The sequence below is a fragment of the Euprymna scolopes genome, chromosome 32 (genome assembly GCF_053919585.1).
Source record: "Euprymna scolopes isolate OS-2025 chromosome 32, ASM5391958v1, whole genome shotgun sequence".
Lineage (NCBI taxonomy): Eukaryota > Metazoa > Mollusca > Cephalopoda > Sepiida > Sepiolidae > Euprymna > Euprymna scolopes.
In genome coordinates this window covers 8460764-8481851 of record NC_136513.1, presented here as the reverse complement: position 1 = coordinate 8481851, position 21088 = coordinate 8460764, and the positions used below count along the sequence as shown (strand labels likewise).

Below are 21088 nucleotides of genomic sequence, written 5' to 3'. Positions count from 1 at the left end.
GAAATAAAATGGCGTCTCCAATTTCGGCGATAAAGTGTAGAAGTACCGAAATCCATTATGGGTATTGTTTTACGACACCCAGCGTAGTATAAACATCCCCAACCACTTCATGATAAGAGAACAGAACGGCTTTCGAGGTTGGGGGTATTCCGAAAGCCGTTCTTATCATGGGGAGGTTGGGGTGTTTATAATACGCTGTAGCTGGGGCAGTGGGAGCACGTCGTAAAAATTTACCCAATTATATTTTGTCTTTAAATGTCTAGTTCGCGCCAGAAATCACTTTCGAATCGACAGTTTCAAGGCTTACAAATTACTTTAGATTTTCGAACTATGATGCTTTTAAACGTCCGCTTATAAGCGGAAAACAATTATAGATTTGTATTAAAATTTAAAGACAAAAGTCAAATGCTCATTTTGTCATATTGTTCAATAAGTATAGTAGGGCAAACTGGACTCTCGGACGTTATTTGCGCAATGTGTCTCCGAAATAACACCGGTTTTTCTCTGCTTATTCCGACATTGATTCAATTCGTCTTTGATTTTTCCTTACCACTCGAACAATGCGGATCCAGGCGAAATGCGATTAATGATTATGCAACCGACCCTGCTTTCAGAAGGTATCAATTGTCTTTTGAGATTAAAAAGGGGATTCTCAATTCCAAACAAAACACGAATTTTCGTATAAAAAAAAAAAAAAAAAGCTGTATTTAAAAAAAAAAAAAAAAAATTTTACTAACTCGGATAATTGCCGACATTTGTATTTTTACAATATAATTTTTTACTTTGACAGAAAATGTACAAAACATGGTTGTCAGAAGTGGGATTCGAACCCACGCCGGGAAGACCCGACTGCGACCTGAACGCAGCGCCTTAGACCGCTCGGCCATCCTGACAGGCAAACGCTAAAAATTATTACAAAATACAAATACAAGATTTTCTTTTTTTTTACTATATAGCAGAGATAGTGTGTGTGTGTGTGTGTGTGTGTGTGTGTGTGTGTGTGTGTGTGTGTGTGTGTGTGTGTGTGTGTGTTTATTTATTTATATTAAGTTAGTTTAATGAGGGAGAGTGGGAGATAAAATGCTTTTATGGATTTGGTAATTAAGATTCCTGTTTCCGCAGTTTGTTGGTAATTAAGATTCCTGTTTCCGCAGTTTTTAGGAGCGTCAATAGAAGAAACCGGTAGCTTTGTACAACAGAGGTGCGTGCGAAAATTACTGTTTTGGATGGAGACGCAACTCTTTCCGTAAACAAGTTACGAAAATGACCGAAGAACAATTTAGCGTGCAGACGAGACAAAAAACATCACTTTTTTTTTTAATTTATTTTTTGTTGCGTTTTCTATAATTTTGTAATTTTAAAATAATGTTTGTTTAAAACAAATCTGGGGTTTGTTTTACTGTACACATAGATTCGAAAAAGTTGTCAAAAAACAAATATATAACAAAAAATGTTATCAAAGGCTTTTCTACTTAACTGGATAAGTTTTTCCTGTTGTTATTTAATGTAAAAATGTTTATTCGGTTCGAAAATTCAGTAATGTTAAACGCTGCCGGAGAACAAGAAAAAATGGTCAAGAAGTCTTTGAAGACTCGATAATCTCTTCAAAATAAGAAATAAAACAAAATGGTGATAGAAACCCACCTAATAAATGTTACTGCGACATTTATAAAGATTTGTTTTGTAATTTTATAGAATCACTCTCAAACTAGATATTTATTTCTCTCCCACCGCAAGAAATATGACAGAAGGGTCGAAAAGTGGAATTGAAAAAAATCCGTGCCCCAAAGTCAGTGCCCTGCAAAAAAGTTCCTGGGTTGCTCTGTCGGCATTCACCAGTAGGGGCGCTTCAGGCGATTAGCAATAAACTGACACTTTTTCAAAGAGAGAAGCCGAAGCCTGAGAGAGTGAACCTACTAGAACTGCATAGGACTAGCATCATACCGCAATCAACAGGTAAAATTTCATTATAACAATAGCATAAACGCTGTTGATTTTGACACGTAGGTAAAAAAGAAAAATAAATCAATAAATAATTTTGGGGGGTCATTACAAACGAACGAATGGTTAAGGTTAGGAGCAGCAAGCACACAATTCAGCCTAAATAATATATATGTGAGTACAGAATGAGTTTACATATTGTTTCAGCTAGGGGAAAATCCTCAAAAAGAAAAGGAAATATCCGATTAGCTTCGTCAGAATTCATAGATGGACTCTATAATAATATTAAATTTCCTATATACTGCTCTGGCTACACATTGAGCACTCTAATCCTCCAATCCGCTTTTTTCACCACTGATAAATATATATATATATATATATATATATATATATATATATATATATATATATATATATATATGCGGAAAATATAGGAAAATTTTATGATACTCGTCACAGAATGAAGTCATACTCCAAAAAGTGCGTAAATTAAATAGTTTTATTTTAAACTAGCAGGGGTTACCCGGCGTTGCCTGGGTGATCGGCCCCCTTCCCACTCCGAGGGGTAACAAAAAAAGTCACCCCTCTGGATTTACATGCTTGGTGCCTGCCTCTCTCCTTCAGGGAGAGATAATCCCCAACCCCACCTTCAGGCTTCTCCTCCCCCCCAAAGAAAAAAGTCACCTTCTCCTGGCCTCTTCGCCCCCACCCCACCCTTGGGGGGGACACCGGCTCCCTCCTTTGGGGGGAGAAACTGCCAAGCTCCCCCCTTTCGGGTGAGAAAATGCCAGGCTTCCCCTTTTGGTGGGGGGATGGTGGCCAGCTCCCCCTGCTTGCCCGTAGGTGGGTGGAGGATTGGACGCCGTTCCGTTAGGAACCCACCCTTGGGGGGAGGTGGAAGGAAAGGGTATAGCCCCTCCCCGCTTCAGATAGGATTTAATAAACAAATAGAATTTAAAAAAAAAGTAGAATCGATCAGGATCGAACACGCAAACTAATGGTTAACAGTTTAGTATGCATACCCAAATTACTCTCTTACCTTTAATAAATAAAAAAATAAATAAAAAATGTAGTAAAAGAAAATATAAGCAAATGAATAGATAAACGGGAACGGGCTTGGTTGCCATAACAACGTGACGTACACAAGGACGGTAGTGAACGTGTGTATGTGTGCATGTGTGCGCGTGTGCTGGGTAGTAGTACTAATAGTCTGTCCTTTGGAGGACAGCGTTTGTTTTCGTGTTGTGTGTACGTGTGTGCGGCTAGCACCAGAATGGCGGACGTGGTGTCGGAGGTTGGATTGTGATGGCTGGTGTAAGTTTCGTAATTTTGTAATTTGTAAATGGCAAGTTAGGAAAAAAATAGACCCTTCCAAGATGGACAATAAATAAGAGCATAATATTTTATGGTAAATTTAAGAACGTAGGAACCATAGTTTTTTAGGAGATGTGATTATTGGATTAACCAATCAGAAATCGTCTGTGGCACACACATCTCTGTTTTTATAGATATATAGATATAGATAGATAGATATAGAAGATAGATAGATATAGAAGATAGATAGACTAAGAAAATCAAATTTTATAAGTAGGTAAAAAGAGACTCTCTCGCGTCGCTATCTTTAAAAAAAACAAAGGGCAGATTTTCACAATAAATCAAATTTGTGAGATCAGCCTTGTAATGCTAATGATTTCACAGTAATCACTTAGAATCGTTTAGGTTTTCGACCCTGATCCAAGCATTCTCGACCACCATCCCTTACTTAAGGTTATTGTCAAGGTTAATCAAGTTCGTGCCTTTGTCCTCATCATCGCCAAGGTAATTGCAGAGAATCATAGTTTAAAAGTGTAAAAAAATATGACTAATACCTACTTATCATCATACCGTATGAATCTGAAGATTCTGTTGTTGGCATTGGTTTCCCGATACTTTTCTAGTCAGAATTCTTTCCAGAAAATTACTGAGTACTTACAGGAGGGACCATGTGAAGGTTACCAATATCCTAAGTAAAAGTGAATTTTGTGGAACAAACTGGATTCGATCTTGGAACACACATGTCGTCAGTTTGTATCGCTAGCCACTAACTTACTGTCAACTATCTAATACTTGCTAAAAAAAAAAAATACAACAAATGACAAACATATATTCTTCATTAACTCCGGCATTAACCGTAGTCAAGAATACAAGATGGCATGGAGAATACTGAAACTGTGATGAGCCTTGTTGCCACCCAAATTCCAAAGAAAATCAATAGCGGCTATCAGCAAAAATCCATGGTAAACGGCTGTTGCATGAATGCAGAGTGATAAACAATGATTATTGAAAGAAGTGGAGGGTAGAGGAAATCTGGAGATACGTGCTGGAGGATGGAAAAACCAAAGAGAGAAAACACTGACCCGACCTCCACTGGAAAACTGTGAAGAGGACTGAGATTTTGGAGAAGCCTGTTGCTACCCAAATTCCAGAGAAGGCCAATGGTTATTGTCAGCAAAATGTCAATGGTAGGTGACCGTTCCAATAATACAACATTCATTTGCAAAGGTTATTGAAAGAAATGGACAGTACTGGAAATCTGGGGAGACTTGCTGTCACTCAGGCTGCAGAAAACACCAGTTATTGTCAGAGAGATATCACTGATGATAACCTGAATGAAAATGCCTAGTAGTAGTGATGATGATGATGATGATGATGATGATGATGATGATGATGATGATGATGACGACGACGACGACGACGACGATGATGATGATGATGATGATGATGATGCATAAACAGACAAGACTGTGTTGGGAAAGCAATACTATTTTGAACAGGCAGCAAATGGTGCAAACACAAACCGGAGACAGTATTGGGAAACGAAAACTACAAATCCTTTGGGACATGGAAATACAAACAGATAAACTAATTCAAGCAAGGAGACCGGACGTCATTACAATTAATAAAAAGAAAAGAAACTACAAACTGTAAAAAGGAATTTACTGTTTGAAACACTCAATAACAATTAAGATTTAACTGCTAGAAACACCAGACGAGTGTGAAATTGTTTTTAATAAATATTGCTATTTATTAAAAAAAAAATTGAATTTTTTTTTAAACTTTTAAATAGTAAAATATTCATCGAAAATTTGAAAAAAAATTTTATTTTACTATTCAAAAATTTGAAAATAATATTAATTTTATTTTACTATTCAAAAATTTGAAAAAAAATTAATTTTATTTTACTAATCGGAAATTTGAAAAAATAAAAATTAATTTTATTTTACTATTCGAAAATTTGAAAAAATAAAAATTAATTTTATTTTACTATTCGAAAATTTAAAAATAAAATATCAAGCTTATTTTTAATCAATAACAATATTTATTAAAAACAATTTCACACTCGTCTAGTCTTTCTAACAGCTAAATCTTAAAAAACAAACCTAGATTTTGCCATGCTATCAGAGCACAGGGTAAAGATGGAAGAAATGGAAAAATGAAGCAAATACACGGATCTTTTTAGAGAACTAAAATAAATATGGAATCTGAAAAATCAATAAAATACAGATAATAAGCACTAGGAACAGTCTTCAAAAGGCCTAGAAAATAAAACTAGGAGAAATTGAAATAAAGAGGAAAACAGAGACTCTACAACAGATGGCAATGATAAAAACAGCTGAAATCCTAAGAAAAAAATCCTCGAATGCAGAAACCACCCCACATGAACTACAAGTACTAACCAGCCACATGGAAAATGCAATAATGAAAATAGAATGATAAAATTGTCGCTCTAGAAAAACCAACATGATTTCATTTTCATTTGATGAAAACCGGTCTTCTTTTTTTTTTTTTTTTTTTTACAGTCCATCTACTAGTTGGCCAGTTGTGTACACATCCCAAGAATGATAGGAGCCTTCTATCATGTCTAAAAGTGAATCAATATTCAACGAGCGAGATCGGAGATGCACCACTGTACAACTCATGCTCTCTACCGATCCAAGTTATAACAACAGAACCATTGCCAGCACCCTCAAAATGCACATCCAGATAGTTTAACATTTGAAAGCATAGCTCGGACGCCTCATGGTTATGGTCTTTTGTGTGGTTTCAAGTGAGAGCCATATCATGCCACCTTGTATCTTTGAAGTCTACTTGAAAGTCAACACTAAAGTGTACCCGGATGTGCTGAAGAGTGTGGTGATCCCTTGGTGCAATTAGGTGGCCACTGACAAACCCTGGGTGTAGCAGCAGGACTCAGCGCTAGCCCACAAGTCCAAAGAGACCCATGCTTGACTCCAGAAGGAGTGCTACAATTTTGTACCCTTCTCTCATTTGCCTCTCTCATCCTCTGACCTGAATCTGCTGGACTTCTTTGTTTGGTCATACAGCGAGAACATCACCAACATGACCTCCCACAACACCAAAACCAGTCTGATTGCCGCCATCTGCCAAGTTTTTTGCCAAGCTCCCGCTAGCACTTGTGGAAAAGTCATACTCCCAGTTCTGGACCTGTATTAAAGTGGTGATTGAGGCTGAAGGGTGCTATATTGAATAGATGTCAGCTGTATTACATAATCAAGTTACCTGAATTGAATTTTCCAATAAAAGTTTTAAAATAAAGCTGTAGTGTTGTTTTCTTTAGGGTGACAAATTTATTGTTCCACCCTGTATTAAGCAGCCACATGTAAATTGCAATAGAAGTAAAACGCAAGGTGAAAGAAATGGGACATGAGTCCAAGGAAACTTATAAACTGTGCAATTCCCATCCTCCTAAAAAGACATCAGCCTCAGCTGATACCATACAAAATAGTCATGAAGAGTCAAGGAGAATGGAAGTACCTAGGAGGTGGAGCACTAATCAGATTTCCACTGAATGAGTGCAAAGAGTACTATTGCTTATTGCCACCCAAATTCCAGTAAAGATCAACGAAATGAAATCAATGATATGGGGTTGCTGCAATAATAAAAAGTCATTTGCAAGGCCATGAAAAGAAGTAGAGAGTAATCTGGGGAGACTTGTTGTCACCCAGACCCCAGGGGACACCACAGGTTGTTCTCAAAGCGAAATCTTTGATGATGATCTGTGTAAAAACGTCTAGTGCATACTACTACTACTACTACTACTACTACTACTACTACTACTACTACTACAACAACAATAATAATAATAATAATAATAATAATAATAATAATAATAATCTAAAACTCCAAAATTATAAGTTAACTATACTTCCACCTAAAGAAAATTAATTATAGTGTCGGCATAGACTGGCGCCACACCAAATAGTCATTAATAATCAAGGAGGATGAAAAGACTGAGGGAGAAAGCACTAACCAGACCTCCATTAAACAAGTGCAAAGAGGATTGAAATCTTGTTGAGGTTTATTGCCATCCAAATTCTACCGACAACCAATGCAAGTCACTGGTAAGCTGTTGTTGTTGTTGCAGTGACACATAGACATTTGCAAAGGTTATCAAAAGAGGTGGAGAGTACTGCAAGTTTGGGGAGACTTGTTGTAATCCAGATTCCAGGGAACACCACCGGTTGTTGTCAGTGAGTGATCTCTAATGATGGCCCATGTAAGAACTCCTATTGATCACAAATAATAATAATAATAATAATAATAATAATAATAATAATAATAATAATAATAAATTCTGTCAAATCGTAGACTTTGCCGTTCCAGATGACCACAAGGTGAATATCAAAGAAAAGGAGAAATGGAGCAAATACACAGAGCTAGCCAAAGAGATGAAAGGAGTGTGGAAGATGAAGAAAATCAAAATAATACCTATAATAGTAGGAGCACCAGAAACAATCCCTAAAAACTTTGAAAAAATAATGGGAGAAATTGGAATGAATGGAATGACTGGAAAAATACAACGAACAACAATCATGAAAACAGCTGAAATATTAAGGAAAACCTTTGAATGTGGAAACTAACACACAAGAGCAATAAGTGTGGACCAGACAAACTGCTGTAAAGGCAAAATATGAAACACTACATGGAACCAAGAACACTGAAACCGCATATCTATAAGTTCTCTAACCCAACACTATCCCTATGACCACATCACTGCCCCCCTCCCCCAAAAGAGTGTGACCAAATAACCAAGTAGAAACAAGGAGGAAGGAAAGACCAATGAATTGACCAGACCTCAGCCGAATAAGTGCGAGGAGAACTGGGACCTTGGGGAGGCTTATTGTTATTATTATTATTATTATTATTAATCCCAGCAAAGACCAATAGCTGCTGCCAACAAGAAATCAATGGCAAGCAGCTGTTGCAATAATGCAAAGAGGTGGAGAGTACTGGAAACCTGGGGAGACTTGTTGTCACTCAGCTTCCAGGGAACACCACAGGCTGTTTTCAGGGAAAAATCTCTGAAGACCTGTGTGAAAGCTCTTTGTGAGCCAATAATAATAATAAAGAGAAGAAATTCATGAAAGCAACTGGAGATGGCGAAGAAAAGGACACTTGAACAGAGAAACAGGATCACTACTGACAACTGTACAAAACAATGCAATTAAAATTAACTACATTAAAGCTAAAATAGATCAAACCCAGGAAAGACACTGTAGACAAATGAACCAAATGGTAAATCACATAAAAAGTGAATGCAGCAAACTAGTCCAAAACGAATACAAGAATAGACACAACTGTGTAGGGAAAGCAATACACTGGGAACTATGCAAACAACTACATTTTAAACATGAAGGCAAAAAGTAAAGAAACAAACTGGATACTGTACTAATCCATGTGAGAACTCCTAATAAGTACTACTACTACTACTACTACTACTACTACTACTACTACTACTACTAATACTAATAATAATAATAATAATAATAATAATAATAATAATCAAGAGAAGAAACCCATGAAAACACCTGGAGATGGCGAAGAAAAGGACACTTGAACAGAGAAACAGAATCACTACTGACAGCTGCACAAAACAATGCAATCACAAAATCCTCTGTGACATGGATGTACATTAGATTAACTAATTTAAACAAGGAAACCGGACATTGTAATAGTTGATTAGAAAAAAAAAGGCACTGCCAAATTGTAGATTTTGCTGTCCCATCACAGCAGAGAGTAAAGATAAAAGAAGCAGAAGAAAGCAAATGAGTGGAAAACTGAAAAAAAAAGAAAAATGCTCAGAGAAATTGGAATCAAAAGGAAGATGATGAAAACAGCTGAAATCTTAAGGAAAATCCTTGACTGCTGAAACCAATTTAAACTATTAATACAAACACTACAGGTACATGGCGGTTGTAATAGAAATAAAATAAAAATTAAAAAAAATAGAACACAACCATATGAAACCGATACAACTGAAACTGCAATGAATTTCATTAACTATAAAAAAAATTTAAAAAATACACACACAACGTGATAGCACCAGCCTTTACTGCACAAAATAATTGTGACACATCAAAGAGGGTGGAAAGCTTCAGGAGAGAGTGAGCACTATCCAGACCTCCACTGAAATGGTGCAGAGATTACTGAAACTTTGGAAATTTTTTGTAGCAGAAAAATGGTTGTTGCAAGCAAGACATTAATGGTAAATGGTTATTGTGAGAGAGCAATCACTGATGATGACCTGTGTGAGAACTCTTAAATGTGGTAGCACTAACAGTGTTGGTACCAATAAAAATAGTTGTGAAGAGTCAAAAATAATGGAAAGACCAATGAGGGGGCGCACCATCCAGACTTCCACTCGATGGGCGAGAGGAATACTTAATTCTAAAGAGAATTATTGTTAATCAAATTCCAGGGAAGCCATTGAATGTTTTCAACAAGAATTAAATGGTAAACGGTTGCTGTGATAACTCAAAGTGAATTACGTTTTTTCGTTTGCATGTTTGTTTATTCCTTTTTACATCAAATGAGGCATATTGCCACGTGGATGTAAGGGGTTACTGTTTGGGATCTTGTCCACGGGGCATTATTTGGGGACTTGAGAAGCAAGATGCCTATTTGTATTGCATTTAAACTTTTGCATGTTAGTACAGTCAGGGAAACAGGAAACAGGGAGGGAATTCCAAAGTCTAGCAATCTAAGAGAAGAAACTATTAGAGTAGAAGGCTTTTTGGCATGTAGAGACCTAAACAGTGAAGAGGTGGAATTTTGATTCTTGTCGGGAGTGTGTACATTGAGGGGGCACAAGTGCTATGAGTTCATCAGAGCACATTTCATTAAAATACTTGTAAAACAGGCACAGGGATGCAACATTGTGGCGAGAGGACATAGGTTAGAGCTTGGATGATAGTGCGGGACCAATAACATTTACTGACCTGCAATTTCCACAAAGTTTCTCAGGCTTGCTCAGCAGCTGATGGAAATACCCAGAAAAGGTTGGCCAAGCGTTTCTCAAGTGTTAATGAATGCGCCGTCTGTTTTTAACTAATTCGAATGTATGAAGACTACTTTTTTTTATATATTGGAAGAAAAAAAAATTTTTTTAATTGTGCAGGTTTAGGGTTAGGGTTGACGGTTTACGGTTAGATACATGTTTGTAATTTTATTTACTGTATTTCCATGTTTTTCCTGTTTATCATTATAATTTTCTCGCAGCGGTTTAACATTTCGCGATTGACTACTTCCGGTTATTCCCGTCAGCAGCCGAGCACACTTTGTGGAAACTGTGGGTCAGTAAATGCACACGTACTGATTTTTTTTTATGATTGTACCCATCTTATTAGGTGTAATTGTTTGTATATTTTTTTTACACTTGGTTCACCGGGTATATTCACCAAGCAGTTTTTCTTTTTTCATAAATCCGGTTGTTCCTGTGATTACTGGAATGATAGAGATCTTACATAGATTCCAGTTTCTTTTCGTGTCATACATGAGGTATTTTGTTATCTTTTGTCTGCTTTATTTTAAGCAAGCATCATTAGGGACATTTACTTTAACTAGGATTGCTATGCTTTCCTTCTTATCCCACATCAGGGTTAACAGCTCCTTTTTCTAAGTATGTATATACAGAAATCACATAGTCAAAATGGATGGTGTATGATGTATTTATAACAGTTCTTTCTGGTATATGTTCCCAGGACTTGCTGCTGTATTCGATATTCAACTTTTTATAGGTGGTCCAGTGGAGATATTTACACTCTCCATTGTGTCACATTGTATAGTAGCTGCCTCCCTAACCCTAACTCTAACCCTACCCTTTCCGTAACCCCCATAGCATAACCTTTCCTGTTTTAAAATTATTGAAACTTTAATTTAACACTGACAAACATACATTTGTTGTTGCATATTTTTTTGTGCAATTTTAAGAGAGAGAGAGAGAGAGAGAGAGAGAGAGAGAGAGAGAAGGAGAGAGAGAGACAGACAGACAGAGAGAGAGAAGATATGAACAATTAAGATTCTACCCCACCCCTCGCCGTAACTGTATGTGAAATCCCTAATCAAATTCCAACCGTTAAAATACTAAAAATGGAGTTGGTCTTATTCATTTCACTTGGCTAGAAATGAGAATGTGGATCTGTCCGCGTTCACTGCACAAGCCGTGATTCTCCATTTTTTTTTTTTTTGCGGTTGAGTAACCACTTATCAAGGCCCGAAGGCCATTCAAGGATAAGGATCAATGAATGTAAAGTGGTAGTTTAATAGTGTAAGTTGGGTAGAATTTGATTTTAAAAGGGGCGATTCAACAAGAACTTGTTTACATTGGACTTGAAGGTTACAATATTCTAGTCATTCGGGAAGCAGGCCAAGTGGAACAATGTTCCACAGGCGGGCAGTTCTAGGAAAGAAGCTTAGTTCATAGAATCTACATTTAGATTTAGGCACTGATAGAGAGTGTGGGAAATTGTTGATGGTGGTTGTAACTAAACGAGTGTTTTTTGTGAAAGTCTGGCAAGAGGGGGGCATAGATTGAAGCTCAGACGAGCGCTTACCATAAAAATAGCAATAGAGCAGAGACAGGCTTGCAACGTTTCTTCTGTGGATAAGAGGTTGTAGGGAAGAGAAAAAGGCACCACCTACTATGTTTTCGTTTTGCTAGTTGGAAGTCCATGTTCAAATCAATTGTGTTCTCGGTCAACATCGCAACAGAAGAATTTTCCCTCAAAACAAAGCCACAACTCCAGTTTAAAACAAGTAATATAACTTTATCGTGAGACACGTTACAATGATAATCGTTTTTTTTTTTTTTTTATTGAACGACAGGCTTGCAAATCAAGGCTAATTTATCTTCCGAACGAACACAGTCTATTAATTCAGCTCCTAACTGCTTATCCTCTACTTCTCTGCTGGAATATATATAGATATAACTTGGTTCATGCCAAAAACTCCCTTGAGATTTTTATCTGGCAATCTATAGACATAAAAAAACTGATTGATCAGGAGGTTCACCATCTGGTATAAAGATAAATATTTGATAACCTTAGTGGGTCATAACTACACAGCCTCCCTTTGGAGTCGTGGTTTCATACCAACATCAGACTGGCAGAGTCTTGGGCATTCTGCTGGTATAAGGTATGGTCCTGTGTAGTTCTAGGGGGTCCACCTTTCCTGGCTTTACTTTCGTGATCTTTGAAAAGGGATTACTTTATTGCTAATCACCTGAAGAACTTCTACAAAGGAATACTGATGGAGCTGCCTTGGCAATTTTTGTTTGATTCGAGAGCATTTTCTCTGGAGCACTGGCTTCAAATCCCACTTTCCAGACCGTTATGTCACATATTCCTGCCGTGAAAGGGGGATAAATAATTAGCAGGGAACCTTGTATCTGACGGAACATTGCTTTTTCAAGTAGAGAAATGGAATTCTAGGTGGTCAAATCCCAAGCCACATCTATTTCCCATTCTCTTCTCTTAGTTAAATATTTTTCACTTGCAGGCCTGTTCGTCGAATGAATTTGTGTATCTTATTAAACATGCAACTTTGTGGATGTTTATAGAAAGTTTTTTCTAACAACTTTAACTTCAGCTTCTCCAGTAGTCTGTCACACATAACGCAAATAGACGATCAACTATGCCATTAACAATCGAATGAATCTGTGCACCCCATTAAACATACAGCTTTGTGGATGTTTATAAACATAAACATAAAAATATAACTGCTATAAAAAATATTTATAAACTGTTTTGTTTTTTTCTTCAACGAGAAAAATAATTATGAACTGTCTTTTTTAAATGTATTTATGAACTGTTTTTTGTTTGATTAAAAAAAAAAAACAGTTCATAAATATATTTTTTTTTTTTAAAGTTCATATATATTTTTTTTAAAGTTCTATTTTCATGCTTGGCGTGAAAAAAAAAATACTGACACTTGATGTTTTTGTAAACGGATCATGAAAACTTACTGACAGCATTATTTTTGCTATTAAATGAGGTAAAAACTATTTTTTTATTTTATAAAAAGTATTTCTAATAATTTAAAATGTCTGCCATGCATTCATATACCTTGTGAAACGTCACATGACTACGCACGTGCATAGACGAACGTACATTTCAGTAAGAACTGCTGCAGCGTTAACGAAGGTGGTGAAATAGTGCAAAATAGTGCCAGGGTGCAGGGGTTAATACCATGCAAACAGTAAATTTGCGAGAGTTTGAATATCAGATTCGTTGTCAGCAATACTGAAGACCATAAAAAAACAAATTTTATTGGTCGGTGTAAACATTTACTGAGATGTTAATTAGGGTCATTATTTGTGTATTTCCAGCCTTTCGGCTAGGACTAAAACAGAGTACAATATCATCCTCCCAAGCATTACCCCACCCCTATCTTTTGAGAAGGTATAGGTTCATTGTCTGTTGTTTGAGACGTTCTCGTTCGTGTAGGAATGCCAATAGACTGGCTGGATTTTCCCCACATTAAAAATCTATTTTGTTGGTAAACTTTGCCCTCGTGGGAGGCAGGTCAATAAGGACACTATTTGTTGTTTATAAGACGCAACTGTCTGATAAAATATCGTCTGTCAATGGTAATTCATGCCTAAGCGTAACATTTTTAGGGTCATATTTTATTGCAAAAAAAAACAAGATTAGCAAGCTAAAGTAACTCATAGGTAATCAAACCAAAGAAAAATAAATAATCATTACTATTACGGACATGGACTATTTTAAAAGAAATACGGTTTTTAAAGTCTAGGTAATTACTGAAGTTGGCTAAGGTATAGACCTGTGCAGTTCTAGGAAGTCTACCCTCCCAGGCTGCTACCTCCCGTTTTTCAAAGGAAGTAAGCTTATTGCTTACTGCCTAAGGCGCCCCTACCGGAGAATGCTGACGGGCTGCCCAGCATTGTTCCTCCTTTTAGTCGTTGGCTTCACTTTCACCACTTTCTTAATCATATGTCACATCTTCCTGCTGTGGAAAGGAAGTAAATAACAGTTCTAGGAGGTCCAGCTTCCCAGGATTTGCTTGCTATCTTCAACCTTTGAGAAATGGTTAATCTATTTCTAATTGCTTGAGGCACACTTACCAGAGAATTGCAATGAAGCTGCTCAGGCATTTTTTGTAGGCCAGAATGCTCTTTCTCTAGAGTGCTGGTTTTTCAAATCCCACTTTCAGTCAAACCTGGAAATTTGCACAGAATTTCAAACGAAACTTTTATTTAATCAATGAGAATAACATACTCTTATTCCGTTAGCTATGACAAGTCTAAAGTAATTCGCAATTGTATTTTGATTGTCATTCGCACTGAGAATTGCACTTTCAACCTTCTTAAAAGTGTAAATTTACAACCGAATTTACCAAATACTTTATCCACTATGCCACGGGTCCTAGTTTGAATTTTAGGAGCCTTAAACTTATTTTTGTTTTTAGATCTACAATCTTACTACTAATCACTATATATATATATATATATATATATATATATATATATATATATATATATATATATATGCACGTTTCATTGAAGAGCAGAGACAACTCTTGTTTGTTTCTCTTACAATCCATTTTTTTCTTTTTGACGGACTAGTTTCTGAACATTCTGTTCGAGTGTAAAAAGAAATTTGCCATATTCGCGAACGTTTTCGACTTCAAAGCTTCAATAATTGTGAGGCATACGTCACGTGAGACATGAGATATGTTTTGTTTTTTCATTGAGCACTCTTTCATAAACACCTGAGTTTCAATGGAGTTTCAGTGAATCTTACAATTCTATAATTTAACACAATATGGGAACCATTAATTATAAATAACATTTGGGAACCACTAATTATAAATAACATATATATATATATATATATATATATATATATATATATATATTTATAATTATTTTTTTTTACTATAATAATTAAATACCTACAGACACTAGTGTTTCATCCTTTCAGGAATCTTCAGTGCAGGGTGTCACGATTACTACCAGTCGAACGATTCGAACCCCGTATCACGAGACATCTCTGGCTCGATTAGCGGAGACCTAATCCATTCGGCTACCATTAACCGCTTGAAATAACGTTGAATTTTAAACATCTTAATTTTAAGTGTTCATTTACGCCAGACAGACAGTGATCTAATCGTTATACGATGATCTACGCATAAGAGCTAAATTGACCGACTTTTAATTCAACTGAAAGTGCTCAACGACAAGAAACGAATTTCTTAAAGGGGCTGTCATAATTATTTTTTACTATAGAGAGAGAGAGAGAGAGAGAGAGAGAGAGAGAGAGAGAGAGAGAGAGAGAGAGAGAGAGAGAGAGAGAGCTTATTGAAAATTTATTCAAATTTTAAAAGAACCTTATAAACCTGTAAGGAAGGTATACAAATTTTTAATTATTCGACAAGGAGTACAAATAAAACAAGAAAAACCTTATTCCATGGAGTTTCGAAGAGAGCAATTCTTCTCATCAGAGGGAAGAGGTTTGTAAAATATACAAAAAAATTTGCAGGTTAATGCATCACAGGAAGCAAACAATATGAAATTTATCATATTTGCAACCAAAAAAGTCATTTAACAGTTTTTAAAAAGTTTATAGTGATTCAAAGAGATAGGGAAAGCAAGAAAGGGAGAAAAAGGATATGATAAAGATCCAATGGGAAAGACGGTAAATTCCAGGACAGGAAAAATAGTTCCCATATTGCATTTGACAGTTTGAGTTTGACAAAATGATTCCTGGGTTTTGAAAAATGCACCTGAAGGTTTAAGGTTACATCAGCCGAATTGGTGTGTGAAAACCACTCGAAATGAAAATAGTAGAACAAATAATTCAAATAACACACATATATTTATGGGATTTTAAAGAAAAGCTTTTGAAGGACGATCTATCGATTCCATTGCAAAATCGATTTTTGTTTAATGCCATAAATTCCTTCATCGAATTATCTCTCTAAATATAAAAACATTTTATTATAGGAAATTTTTTTTTTTTAGTTGTTGTTTCACAATGTTTCGGCAAATTATTCCTCTGGCCTTCGTCAGGTGGTTAACTGTGACGGGATAGGAACTCCGAATCTCCTAACTGCATCCTCGGCAATTACTGCCTTCCATAATTATTGTTGTCTCACCACGTTTTGGCCAACTAAGCATCTGGTCAGATTTGGGTAAGATTGAAACCGCTATCTTCAGACAATGCTCACCTGGAACCATAGAGAGTCAATGTTTCTATCCACTGCGTCATGGGCCCCGTAGGGCAATCAAGGTTGGATTTTTAGTCTTATAAACCCACGTTTATTTGTTATCTGATCTTCCATTGTCAGGTCCGTACCGAATAGTATATTATTTAATTAATTGGAAATGATTAATTTGTATTTTTTTTATCCATTTATTTATTGCGGACTATTATCCTCATCTTTTAGTAGTTGTTTCACGATGTTAGTTGTTGTCGTCTCACCACGTTTTGGCCAACTTAGCCTCTGGCCAGCTTTGGGTAGGATTGCAACTGCTCCCGGATTTATAAGACCAAAAAATTCAACCTTGATCGCCCTTCGAGGCCCATGGCGCAGTGAATAGAGACGTTGAATCTCTATGGTTCCAGGAGAGCATTGTCTGAAAATAGCAGTTTCAATCCTATCCAAAGCCTACCAGAGGCTTAGTTGGCCCAGATGTGGTGAGATGACAACAACTATGGAAGACAGTAATTGAGGATGCAGTTAGGAGATTCAGCGTTCCTATCCCATCACAATTAACCAGATAACGAAGGCCAGAGTAATAGTTGGCCAAAATGTTGTGAAATATCTACTGGGAGATGAGAATAATAGTCCATAATAAATAAATGGATAAATAATACTCATCTCAATAAGCATTCCAATTAATTAAATAATTCAGAGACATTTGACAGTGAGTTGGGGCATGTATAATTTATGAGCAATAAAATTTCCAATCAATTTGGGGATATCAAGTTGGGCAACCTAGGGTAAATGTGGTATTGTGGTGCCTGAGGTGATTCTCGTTAAGAGTAAGATAGGCATTGTTATCATGGTTTTTTAACCAAGGTTCTATGAAACTCTTAAATTTCTTAAGAGCTTGCCAAGAGTTCCTTCAAGAGATACTGATAACTAGGCAAAAATTATTACGTAGGTGCAAATGCACCTGTGTGCAAATTAATTTTTCACTTTTTTTTTTGTTTTTTTTAACAAACCTAAATTTTTAAACATCTACAGAATTGGATACAGTTATGTGTTTGAAGTAGGTGTCAGATAAATATGTTGATAAATTTGTTGATTTCAATAAATTTAAGAAAAATTTCTTTTTTTTTTTGTATTTAACCTAAATTGAAGACGAAAAATATTCCAATATACAGCTAGTTTAAGAACTACTCATCTATGAAACCAGTTATAACAAAAAGAAAATATTGCTTGCATTATGAAGAAGTAAATGAATAAGTTTGTAAAATATTTTCTTGTATAGTGGTTCCTCACAATTATCATGAAGGACTTTACAAAGGTAAAAAGGTTGAGAAACGCTTTACCAACAATGAAAAACGGCACTCATTAGCCTCACACTTTTGATGGCCTTATGCCTAATTTTTTAAGGGAATTTCACCACCACCACCACTCTCGGTGGCTGTAATTTTACCCTCGGGCCTCCAAAATCAACAGAGATTAAACCATTCCTGTAATAATCCAGTTCCTGTTGATTTTGCAGTTTGAGTTTAGTTCTATGCAGTTCTAGGAGGTCTACTCTCCCAGATTTTGCCTTCTCTCATTGAGAAGGAGTTAGTTTATTGCTAATCGCCTGAGGCGCTCTTAACAGGAAATGCCGACGGGGCTTCTTAGGTACTTTTTGCAGGTCAGAGGGTTCTTCCTCTGGATGCTGACTTTTCAATCTCATTTTATGACCCTGATGTCTAAGTTCTTGCAGTGGAAGAGAACTAAAAACCTATATTTTCTGTAAATAAATATTACAAAGTGTAATATCTGTTCTGATGCTACACTTCGTCTGTTCTGTCCTCGGTCAGTCAATCCTTTTAGACTTAGGCAATGTTTATTTTTGGTTTCAATCCAAAGTGCCCGTTTTTGAGGAGCTGTGTCTAACTTTGCCCTCGTTGGGGTGGGGACAAGTGAATAAGAACATGCAATAAAAAGGCTGGAGGAGGTTAATGAATGAAAGAAACATGGAAGTAAAAAGATTCCTGGGTAACCCCAGGTATATGCAGCTAGTTCAGGAATTTTTTTGTCTGTGTAACACAATGCCACGAGGCTCCTTCCCAGGTGGCTACAACATGATCGTCTTCAAGTCCAATGTTAACAAATTCTTTTTGAGCCATCATCTTCAATAATCACATTCTGCCCATTTCAACTATCATTACTAATTCTCGAGGTGGCTGTCTCGCCATTCACCTGACAAATCCATTGATAGAATCATTTCTATCTTCAAGCTGTTGTTTTGTTGTTTGTTTGCTTTTAACTACTACTGCTACTACTACTACTCTTAGGAGTTCACACACAGGTCATCATCAGAGATTACTCACTGAAAACAACCGGTGGTGTTCTCTGGAGTCTGAGTGACAATGAGTCTCCTCAGATTTTCAGTACTTTTCATTTGCAAATGACTTTGCGTTATCGCAACAGCCGCTTACCATTGATTTCTTGCTGGCAAAGGCCATTAATCTTCTCTAAATTCTTAGGTGGTAATAAGCGTTTCCAAGGTCCCAGTACTCTCTGAACTCATTCAGTGAAGGTTTGGTTAATGTTCTGCTCCCTTGTTTTTTTCCATCCTGCTTGACCAATCATACATTTTTTGTGTGACATTAGCCGGGGCTAATGCCGATATTTCTTTGGAGGGTGGTGGGGCACAGTTTATAAGATGATGATTATTATTATTGTCGCTTACTAGGAGTTTTCATTATTATTATTATTATTATTATTATTATTATTATTAGTATTAGTAGTAGTAGTATTTACTCACTAACAGTAGTCACACAGGCCATCATCAAGGATTTCTCTTTAATAACAACTTGTGGTGTTCTCTGGAGTCTGAGTGACAACAAGTCTCTCCAGATTTCCAATACTCTCCACCTCTTTTGATAACCTTTGCAAAAGAATTTGAGTTATTGCAACAGCCACTTACCATTGATTTCTCGTTGGCAGTGACCATTCGTTTCTCTGGAATTTGGGAGGCAATAAGCCCCCTCCACAAGGCCTTTTTTGCACTCATCCAGCGGAGGTCTGGCTAGTGCTTTCTCTCCTCAGTCTTTCCATCCTCCTTGATCCTCCTCATTTATTTAGTGTGGTTTATTATTATTATCATTATTATTATTATTATTATTATTATAACAATCTAAGGTGACTAATGGTCATCACCAACAAGAAATCAATGGTAAGCAGTTGTTGCGATAACGCAAGATTATTGTGGAAAGTACTAAGAGTTTTGGGAGACTTGGTATCATTCAGACTCCAGGGACCACCACCACCACCACCGGTTACTATCGGTGAGCAATCACTGATGACGACCAATGTGATAACTACTAGTAGTAGTAGCAGTAGTAGTAGTAGTAGTAGTAGTAACAACGCTACAACGAAAACACAACATGATCAAAATTAAGTTATAGGCAAATTTCATCATGCCTACAAAATATCGCAACAAAAACTCGCCTGAAAAAATATAGTCGCCATTTTTATAAACAAGTTGAGATAGAGGACCGGCAGGACCGCCAAGGAAGAACGATAACTCAGCTTTAGAATTTCTTAGGTAAAGGACAAGATTGTAAGGTTGGGTTATCGTTCTTCAGTAGTTAGCCTCTTTGTCGACTTTTCAAGATGCTGGTTATAATTTTCATTTCAGCGTTTTTACGATGAAACTGAGCGTTTTTAATGTTATTTCCTTTCTTTTTTTTTTTTTAACTAAATATGATTTAAGTAAAATTAAATTTTTTAGTAAATAACAAAAATATAAAGAAACGCACTTCACTTTAAATAATTTAGGTGACTAAAATAGGAATTAATCCGGTAAGATCACAAACTCACGGCATGAGTTGATTGCAAAAAGTTCTGTGCAAGTATTTAAAAAAAATGTTAATTTAATTACGTGTGGAATCTTTTCGAGTTAAAATCTATTGAGAAATACACATTTTGTATTACACAATTAAAATATATAAATTTAAACATTGGATATTGATTGAATAACAAGTTATGGTCGTCGTATGGCTTGTTGATGTAAAAACCGAAACGCCATGATACAAAACGGAAAACGAAACTAATCAAAATTGAAAACTTGAGCAAAACGCTTGAAATCTTCGTCGATCCAAATATATATATATATAATAAAATACGCATCAAGTGCGCTTGAAAGCCAAATACAACGTAATATTAGGAAAAAATATTACGTTATGATTTGGCTTTCAAGCGTACTTGATGCGTATTTTATTTTATTCAAATTAAAACAACGTTCTATATGAACTCTCATTCTTTGGCGATATATATATATATATATATATATATATATATATATATATATATATATATATATATATATGGTTGTTGAGCTGGATTAAATCCGACGATATGAAATAAAATGGAGGTGGAAGGAGCTGGATACTCAACGTTTCGCCCGATTTATGCGGGTTTCTTCAAGAGGGATGGCTCTTGAAGAAGCCCACATAAATCGGGCGAAACGTTGAGTATCCAGGTCCTTTCACCTCCATTTTATTTCATATATATATATATATATATATATATATATATATATATATATATATATATATATATTTGTGGAAATATACTTTATTTCCTTATAATATATACCAAACCTTATTTA

At 36.0% G+C, this 21088-nt stretch overlaps 1 protein-coding gene and 1 non-coding gene across 2 annotated transcripts in view; both read right to left on the bottom strand.

Moving 5' to 3' along the window:
• The window catches only part of LOC145256215 (uncharacterized), a 104515-nt gene that overhangs the window by 81532 nt on the left and 1895 nt on the right, over positions 1 to 21088 (bottom strand). The window lies entirely within an intron of this gene.
• On the bottom strand, positions 810 to 893 carry Trnal-cag (transfer RNA leucine (anticodon CAG)). The gene has a single exon. It is a non-coding gene; the product is annotated as a tRNA-Leu (tRNA).